The following is an 11532-nucleotide window of genomic DNA, read 5'->3' on the forward strand; positions in this document are numbered from 1 at the left end:
CATTTTATGCAAATCATTTTATACACATCCTTTTATGTAAATCATTTTATACAAATCATTTTATGCAAATCATTTTATACAAATCATTTTATGCAAATCATTTTATACAAATCATTTCATACAAATAATTTTATACAAAACATTTTATACAAATCATTTCATACAAATACGTTTATACAAAGAATTTTATACAAAACATTTCATACAAATAATTTTATGCAAATCATTTTACACAAAGTATTTTATACAAATCCTTTTATGCAAATCATTTTATACAAATCATTTTATTACAAATCTTTTTATACAAATCATTTTATGCAAATCATTTAATACGAATAATGTCATACAAATAATTTTATACAAATTTTTTTATACAAATCATTTCATACAAATAATTTTATGTAAATCATTTTATACAAAAACTTTTCTACAAAACATTTTATATTTATCATTTTATACAAATCATTTTATTACAAATTATTTTATACAAATATTTACATGCAAATCTTTTTATGTAAATTGTTGTATGCAAATAATTTTATACAAACTATTTTATACAAATCATTTTATACAAATCATTTTATACAAATCATTTTATGTAAATGATTTTATACAAATCATTTCATACAAATAATTTTATAAAAATCATTTTATACAAATGATTTATGTAAATCATTTTATACAAATCATTTTACACAAATCATTTTATACAAATCTTATTATGCAAATTATTTAACACACATCATTTTATACAAATAATTTAATACGAATCAAATTATGCAAATCATTTTATACAAATCAATTTACACAAATCATTTTATTTAACTCATTTTATACAAATCAGTTTACACAAATTATTTTATACAAATAATTTTATAAAATAATATTATACAAATAATATTATGCAAATCATTTTATACAAATCATTTTATACAAATCATTTTATGCAAATCTTTTTATACAAATGATTTAATACAAATCATTTTATACGAATCATTTGATTACAAATCATTTTATACAAATAATTTTATACAAATCATTATATGCAAACAATGTTATACAAATCATTTTATACAAATCATTCATACAAATCATTTTATACAAAACATTTTATACAAATAATTTTATACAAACCTTTTTATACAAATCATTTAATACAAAAAAATTTTATACACATCATTTAATGCAAAGCATTTCATACAAATACTTTTATGCAAATCATTTTATACAAATAATTTTATACAAATCATTTTATACAAATCATTTTATACAAATCATTTCATACAAACAATTTAAAGTAAATCCTTTTATACAAATCATTTTATGCAAATTATTTTATACAAATCGTTTTATATTAATCATTTTATACAAATCATTTTATTACAAATCATTTTATACAAAACATTTCTTGCAAATCTTTTTATGTAAATCTTTGTATGGAAATCAGTTTATACATATAAATTTATAAAAATCATTTTATACAGATCATTTTATACAAGTCATTTTATGTAAATGATTTTATACAAATCATTTTATACAAATCATTTTATACAAACCATTGTATAAAAATAATCTTATACAAACCATTTTATGCAAATAATTTTTTACAAATTATTTTGCTCAAATCATTTTATACAAATCGTATTATGCAAATTATTTTACACAAATTATTTTATACAAATCATTAATTACAAATCATTTTATGCAAATAATTAATACAAATCATATTATGGAAATTTATACAAATCATTTTATACAAATATTATGCAAATCATTTGATACAAATCATTTTATACTAATCATATTATGCAAATCGTTTTATATAAATCATTTTATACAAATCATTTTATACAAATAATTTCATGCGAATAATTTCATACAAATCGTTTCATACAAATCATTTCATACTAATCATTTTATGCAAATCATTTTATACAAATCATTTCATACAAATTATTTTATGCAAATCATTTCATACAAATCATTTATGCAAAAATTTTATGCAAATTATTTTATGAGAATTATTTCATACAAATCGTTTCATAGAAGTCATTCATACTAATAAATTTATACAAATACTTTTATACAAATCATTTCACACAAATCATTTTATACAAATTATTTTATGCAAATCATGTCATACAAATCATTTTATACAAATCATTTTATACAAATAATTTAATACAAATAATGTTATTACAAATAACTTGATGCAAATCATTTAATATCAAATAATTAAATGTAAATCATTTAATTACAAATTATTTTATACAAATAATTTTATTACAAATAATTTTATGTAAATCATTCTTTACAAATAATTTTATGCAAATTATTTCATACAAATAATTTTATTACGAATCATTTTATGTAAATCATTGTATACATATTATTTTATGCAAATAATTTTATACACATCTTTTTATACAAATCTTTTGATGCAAGTCATTTAATACAATTTTTTATGCAAATCATTTTATACAAATCATTTTATGCAAATATTCTATGGAAATCTTTTCATACAAATCATTTTATACAAATTATTTTATACAAATATTTTATACAAATCTTTTTATGCAAATCATATTATAAAAATCATTTCATACAAATAATTTTATGCAAATTATTTTATACAAATATTTTATACAAATCTTTTTAAGCAAATCTTTTATAAAAATTAAATTTATACAAATCATTTTATACAAATCATTTTATGCAAATCATTTTATACAAATCATTTTATTATAATGATTTTATACAAATTATTTTCTACAAATTATTTTATGCAAATCATTTTATACAAATCTTTTTATACAAAGCACTTTAAACAAATCATTTTATACAAATCATTTTACGGAAATCATTTCATACAAAACATTTTATTACAAATAATTTAATACAGTCATATTATACAAATCATTTTATACAAATCCTTTTAAACAAATCATTTTATACAAATAATTTTATAGAAATCATTTTATACAAATATTTTATACAAATTATTTTATACAAATCATTTTATGCAAATCATATGATACAAATCATTTTATATAAATTATTGTATTCAAATAATTTTATATAAATCATTTTATACAAAAAAATTTATACAAATCATTTTATACAAATCGTTTTATACAAAGCAGTTTTTTCAAATCATTTTATGCAAATCATTGGATGCAAATCATTTTATGCAAATCATTGGATGCAAATCATTTTATACAAATCTTTTTATGCAAATCTTTTTATGCAAATAATTTTATACAAATGATTTTATACAAATCCTTTTATGCAAATCATTTTATACAAATCATTTACTACAAATCATTTTATACAAAGCATTTTATACAAAACATTTTATACAAATAATTTTATACAAATCATTTTATACAAAACATTTCATACAAATAATTTTATACAAATCATTTTATACAGATCATTTAATACAAATCATTTTATGTAAATAATTTCATACAAATCATTTGATACAAATCATTTTATACAAATAATTTTATAAAATAATTTTATACAAATCATTATATAACTCTTTTTATACAAATAATTTTGCATAAATCATTTTATACAAATCTTTTTATGCAAATCATTTTATACAAATCATTTTATTACAAATTTTTTTATACAAATCATTTTATTCAAACAATTAAATACAAAAAATTTTATACAAATAATTTCATACAAATTATTTTATACAAATCATTTTATACAAATCATTTTATACAAATAATTTTATACAGATCATTTAATACAAATCATTTTATGTAAATGATTTTATACAAATAATTTTATACAAATCATTTTATACAAATAATTTTATAAAATAATTTTATACAAATCATTATATAAATCTTTTTATACAAATAATTTTGCATAAATCATTTTATACAAATCATATTATGCAAATCATATTATGCAAATTATTTTACACAAATCATTTTATACAAATAATTTTATACAAACTATTTTATGCAAATCATTTTATACAAATCAAATTATGCAAATCCTTTTATACAAATAATTTTATACAAATAATTTTATGAAATAATTTTATACAAATAATATGCAAATCATTTTATACAAATCATTTTATACAAATCATTTTAGGCAAATCATTTTATACAAATCATTTTATGCAAATCATTTTATACAAATCATTTTATATTAATCATTTTATACAAATAATTATTCATTTTATACAAATAATTATTCTACAATTAATTTTAATCATTTTATACAAATAATTATTCTACAATTAATTTTATACAAATCATTTCATGCAAATCTTTTTATGTAAATCTTTGTATGCAAATCATGTTATACAAATAATTTTAATCCAAATTATTTTATACAGATCATATTATACAAATCATTTTATGTAAATGATTTTATACAAATCATTTTATACAAATCATTTTATGCAAATAATTTTATACAAATCATTTTATACAAACCATTTTATGTAAATTATTTTATACAAATCATTTTATGCAAATATTCTATGCAAATCTTTTCATATAAATCATTTTATACAAATCTTTTTCATAGAAATCATTTTATACAAAATTTTTATACAAATCATATTATAAACATCATTTTATACAAATAATTTTATGCAAATTATTTTATACAAGTCTTTCTATACAAATCTTTTTAAGCATATTTTTTATACAAATCCATTTATACAAATCTTTTTATACAAATCATTTTATGCAAATCATTTTATACAAATCAATTTATTAAAATCATTTTACACAAATAATTGTCTACAAACTATTTTATGCAAATCATTTTATACAAATCTTCCTATACAAATCATTTTAAACAAATCATTTTATACAAATCATTTTACTGAAATCATTTCATACAAATCATTTTATTACAAATAATTTCATACAAATCATATTATACAAATCATTTTATACAAATCATTTTATACAAATAATTTTATAGAAATTATTTTATAGAAATTATTTTATACAAATCATTTTGTACAAATCATTTCATGCAAATCATATTATACAAATCATTTTATACAAATTATTGTATGCAAATCATTTTATACAAATCATTTTATACAAATCATTTTATACAAATCATTTTATTCAAATCGTTTTATACAAAGCAATTTCTAAAAATCATTTTATGCAAATCATTTGATGCAAATCATTTTATACAAATCTTTTTTATGCAAATCTTTTTATGCAAATCATTTTATACAAATCATTTTATAGAAATTATTTTATACATATTATTTTATACAAATCATTTTGTACAAATCATTTCATGCAAATCATATTATACAAATTATTTTATACAAATTATTGTATGCAAATCATTTTATACAAATCATTTTATACAAATCATTTTATACAAATAATTTAATACAAATCGTTTTATACAAAGCAGTTTCTAAAAATCATTTTATGCAAATCATTTGATGCAAATCATTTTATACAAATCTTTTTTATGTAAATCTTTTTATGCAAATCATTTTATACAAATCATTTTATACAAATCCTTTTATGCAAATCATTTTATACAAATGATTCTATACAAATCATTTCATACAAAGCATTTTATGCTAATCATTTTATGCAAATCCTTTTATACTAATCATTTTATACAAATCATTTGATGCAAGTCATTTTATACAAATCATTTAATACAAATCATTTTATACAAATCATTTTATACAAATTATTTTATACAAATCTTTTTTATGCAAATCTTTTTATGCAAATCATTTTATACAAATCATTTTATACAAATCCTTTTATGCAAATCATTTTATACAAATGATTCTATACAAATCATTTCATACAAAGCATTTTATGCTAATCATTTTATGCAAATCATTTTATACTAATCATTTTATACAAATCATTTGATGCAAGTCATTTTATACAAATCATTTGATGCAAATCATTTTATACAAATCATTTGATACAAATCATTTGATACAAATCATTTTATACAAATCATTTAATACAAATAATATTATACAAATCATTTGATACAAATGATTCTATACAAATCATTTCATACAAAGCATTTTATACTAATCATTTTATGCAAATCATTTTATACTAATCATTTTATACAAATCATTTTATACAAATCATTTAATACAAATGATATTATACAAATCATTTTATACAAATCATTTTATGTGTAAATCATTAAACATCTTTATATGGAGATAATCTCATGCAATGTTTATGTTGACTTCTTTTTATGTATTATCCTTTTGTTTCCAAATGTTTTTTTCTTTGAAAGTAATATTTCGTAGTGAATATTTTGTCTAATCTTATGACCGTATCATTATTAATTCTGCTATAATTATCGTTACTGTCATTTATGTATTAATTATTTTAATTATAATTATAATGATAATAATAATTATTTGTGATAATCGTAATAATTATTATGTTAATAATAATAATAATAATAATAATAATAATAATAATAATAATAATAATAATAATAATAATTCGGCCTTCCTCAGGTGAACGGTTTGTTAGGAGTCTCGAACCCAACCCTTTATTATTATTACGGGGGTACCGTGTTCGGACTCCAGCTAGGCTTTTGGACATAGTTGCTGATTCTCTGTTTTTCAATGTTACTTTTTCACTGCCTTCGTTCAGTAAACTTTGATACAACGTCTAGGACCACTCGGCCATATGTCACTAGGACAATTCTTAGTTGTTTTTTTGTTAATGTTAAACCTATGTTGTTATTCAAGGTTTTCTCTCTCTATCAGAGGTGTCCAAATTGCATTTAGCTCTATGCTTAGTTTGCTCAGTAGGTTGTTATGTCCGAGCATGTGAGCTGTTTCTTTAAGTTTTCTCACTTTCCAGTGGGTCTCTCTGTTTATTATTTTTACTTCATCCCATAGGGGGCGATGATCCCCCCTCTCCATCCAGACATGGTTGGCTATACCCGATTTTTCCGTCTCCCCTTTAGTTACTGCTTTTCGGTGTTCTTCCACCCTTACTTTAAGGGGGCGGCATGTTTCACCCTTGTAAACCTTTCTGCAACTGCATGGGATGGAGCATATGCAGTTTTTGGTCATTTTCTCATCCATGCGGGGCTTCACTCGTACCAGGTGTCGTCTGAGTGTTGACTCGCTTTTGAATACCGTCTTGATGTTGTAGGGGGCACATATTCTCTGAATCTTTTCAGAGATGCCTCGTATGTATGGTAGGCAGACCGTTGGAGGTTTTTGGGTTTCATTCTCCTCTCTTATACTATTACAAGGGTGAAACATGCCGCCCCCTTAAAGTAAGGGTGGAAGAACACATCATAGGAAACTGGCAAGACTCGCTAACCATCTAACCTTCCTGTACAGATGTAGAGACTTAAAACTCATACCAGCAGGGTTGACATTACAAACAGCTGGATGTTCTATCTATCTATCTATCTATCTATCTAAACTTTATATCTTAGATCCTTGTTCCAATTTTGATTACATGCCTTTCATTCTAGAAAATATCTTAAAGGTTGTAAGAAGAAATAAAAATTCATGGATCAAATTTAATGCAAATTTAAATTAGTTGAATTTTCAAATAGTGAACTTTGTCCATATACTATCCCAAATGATGAAACTGAAAGTTGTGGACTAATGCGTTAGATGTTTAGATTTCTCCTCTCTTTACCCCATTTGTATACAACTAAATTAAACTTACATTCTGAAATCAATTCGCTGCATTAGTTTAGAATTTTATGCATATTATTGATCAGGACCCTACAAACGAAAATTCCCAGATATGTTAACTAGTGTATACAAAAGAAATAAACTTTGCAACAATTAAATTATAGCAAATATTTTGTAAGCAGAAAGAATGTTTAAAAAGTAGATTATAAAACATGACTATGAAAATAATAGATTTGGATTTTGCGACGGGTCAAATATTTTAATATAGCTAAAAATATTTACAATAATAAAAGAAATGTTACAATACGAAAAGAGGTTAACATTAAGAAAAGACTTTGGAATTTAGTTTAAATCTAGTTAGAATATTTACATAAACCAACCTGATAGGTCCTGAACTGTAATCTAAGCTTCAGCCTCTGTCCTATCGACGAAATGTTGCATCCGACAAACTGCAAGCACTTGTGCCCCCTCGACGTAAATACCCCCGACAAACCGGACAAGCAGCTAAATCCCACCCCTACACAGTAGAGATCCCTAGATGTAAGAGAGCTCTCTACTAGAGTAGTTTCTTCCTCAGAACTGCTAGACTTTGGAATTCCCTTCCAGCCCCCTGCTTCCCCAACTGTACTGACATGCAGAAGTTCAAGTGTAACGTGACCAGACATCTTGCTGCCCAATTCTCTACATAGTTCTCCTGTAGCTTAGGTCACTCATTGTAGTCCCTACATTAAAGTAGCAATGTGCCTTGTTTGGGGTGAAAATATATATGATGATTGCTGCATCTTTCCAAATGATTGCCGTATCATTGAGTTCTCGCAATCATGTCGTCTATGCCATTCATACTGCAGATTTACACATCTTGAAGCAGATGTGGTATACAAATTGAAAAATTTCCACTGAGTTGATTTCCTCTGGAGGTTGAAGGGAATTCCTATGAATAATCAAATGTCTTCTCAAACCAGCAGTAGACTTGTAAACTTTGCTGCATGTTAAACAGATCATTTGGTTCGGACATAGGTGCATAGTTGACCTGAACAGGAGTTTTTTGCGACTTAAGGTGGTTAAACGTAGCCAGCTTTTGACAAAAAGCAATCGTTTACAAATGTCGCATTTCCAGCTCTGTGTGTCATGGTTAAGAACATCAATTAAACCTTTGCGAAGCTCTCGCTTCAGATTGCTGTGGATCTTCTTTCTTTTCTCTAGAGCATTACAACTTCCACTTACAAGCTTTCGCCACTTCGACCTTTGCAGGGTAAGTTCTTCCCATGTGTCGATGTCGATTTGTAAGACTTTCAAATTATTCTTTGTAGAGTCCCTGAACCTCTTCCTAGGCTTGTGTTGAGGGCGCTTGCCATTTTCCTGCTCCCCGTAAAAAATATTGTTTTGGCAGCCTACAATCTTTCATCCGAACCAGGTGGCCCACCCAACGCATGTGAGATCTGATTAACATGCTCTCACAAGGACTTCAGTATCGGGTACTTGTGCTTGCCACTTGATGTTTAAGATACGTCTCAAGCATTTTTGGTGAAATCGTTCAAGCCATTTAATATGCCTTTGATGCAATGTTCATGTCTCCGATGAATACAACAGTGTGGTTAGCACACAGGTCTTGTAAACGCAGATCTTAGTCCTGTCTGTGATGCCACAATCAAACCAAACCCTCTTCTCCAATCTTCCAAAAGCTACAGATGTCTTCTGAATTAGTCTGAGGATTTCAGTGTCGTGACAGGCATCCTTCGACAGAGAACTACCAAGTTACACAAATGAATCAACTACTCCCAATCTCGCATCACATACTAGATGTTCGCCTCCACGTATGACTGGTGTAGGAGTGAACATCACCTTTGTTTTAGACAGACTGATCCTCAGACCAAAGGCAGTGCAAGAATCAGCAAAGCTATCCATTATATGCTGCATATCAGTCTCAGTGTGCGACAAAAAAACAGCATCGTCTGCATACTGCATACAATAACTCCTTGACCAAGACATGATGCAGCTTGGTTCTGGCATTAAATCTTCTAAGACTAAAAATATGACCTGTGGTTCGAATCTTTAACATGACATCCTTATCGCAATCCTGAAATGTATGAGCAAGTAGAGCAGCAAAATATATAGATAAAAGAGTAGGGGCAGGAATATCACCTTGTTTGACACCATTTTCAACTGGGATTTCATCAGATAATTTTCTGTTAAACGAGACTCGAGCTTTCATGTCCCTGTGCAGTTCCTTGAATATTCTAACAAAGGTTGGTGGACACCCTACTTTCTCTAAGATTGAGAGAGCATCCCTATTGACAGTATCAAATGCTTTGGTTAGATCCACAAACACTTGATACAGCGGTATATGTTGTTTAATGCATTTCTCCTGGACTTGCACGACTGAAAACATCATATCCATAGTTCATCTGCCACACCTAAAGCCACTTTGTGACTCTGGAATAGCATCAGGACAAACATCCTCCAGTAACCTGTTTAATAGAAGTCGTGCGAGCACTTTTCCAACAGCTTCCAAAAGCATAATTCCACGGTAGTGGTCACAAACATTCTTCTGTCCCTTTCTCTTAAACAGGGTCACCAAGACACCATCAACCCAGTCCTGTGGAACAGGAGGTCCTTGCCAGATTTCCTCAACAAAACGAAGGATAGCATTAGCAACATTCACACCTCCAATCTTAAGAAGTTCAACCGGAACACCATCCAAACCAGGTGGCTTGCCACCACTGACTTGTGCGATAGTCAACTGCACCTCAAACAGATTACGCAAATGATCCATTCTGAATATGATATCATATTGTGGTAGGCTATAAATTGCATCAGCATCTACTGCCGAGGGATTGTGAAACACGCCAGTAAAGTGCTCTTGCCATCTTTTCAAGATATTTTCTGGATCATTAATGACAACAGAACCATCTTTCGACACCAGGGAATTAAATTATTAAAGATGTAGGAGGGCCAAATACTTGGCACAGGAGTCCATAAAATTCCTTCGAATTCTTTGTGTCAAACGCCTTTTTGATATGCTCTGTTATATTCATCCACCATTGATTTTTCATTTTACTTAGCTCACGTTGCAATGTGGTTTTGACCTCTTTGTATTGTTGCAAATTAGTTGTATGATCAGAATGATCTTCACCAAATAAAGATTCATAAATTGTCTGTTTATTCATCAGAAACTGATTTCAAGATTGTTTTCATCAAACCAGTCCTTGTTCTTATCGATCTTGAAGCCAAGAACTTCAGCATCAGCAGAATAAACTTGAGTCTTGACATTCACCCATGTACCATCAAATGCAAGATTATCAGGCTTTTCTGCCATACTCTTTTGAACTACAGACAACTTTAACTTGCCGATATCAATACGGCTAGGCACCTTATCGCAACTATGACGAATTTTCTTACGGATTCGTATATTAAACTTTCCTCTCACTAACTTGTGATCGTTGTCATATTCAGCACTGCACATGATACCAACAGTATATGCATCTCGAAGGTCGCGTTTTCGAGTTATGATGAAGTCACTTAGGTGAACATGCCTTGAATGTGGATGTATCCAAGTAGCTTTGTGCTTCAGTTTGCGGCGAAAAAAAAGTGTAACAGATAGCAAGATTAAATTCTGAACACAGCTCTACCTTTAAGGCCATTAATATTCATGGTACCGATACTATAGTGGCCAAGAGCACTCCAGGTCTCATAGTCTTTCCCAAAACGCGCATTGAAATCACCAAGAATAACAAGTTTTCAGAGCGCCGAGACTCATAGAAACACAAGATGTCATCTTCATTCGCTTGAAGGGTTGGTGCATAGATCGAGAGAATAGTGATGAATCTGTTGTGTAAGAGAGGAACACAAAGTTTCACGATGCG

This window comes from Euprymna scolopes, chromosome 35, assembly GCF_053919585.1.
Source record: "Euprymna scolopes isolate OS-2025 chromosome 35, ASM5391958v1, whole genome shotgun sequence".
Taxonomy (NCBI): Eukaryota; Metazoa; Mollusca; class Cephalopoda; order Sepiida; family Sepiolidae; genus Euprymna; species Euprymna scolopes.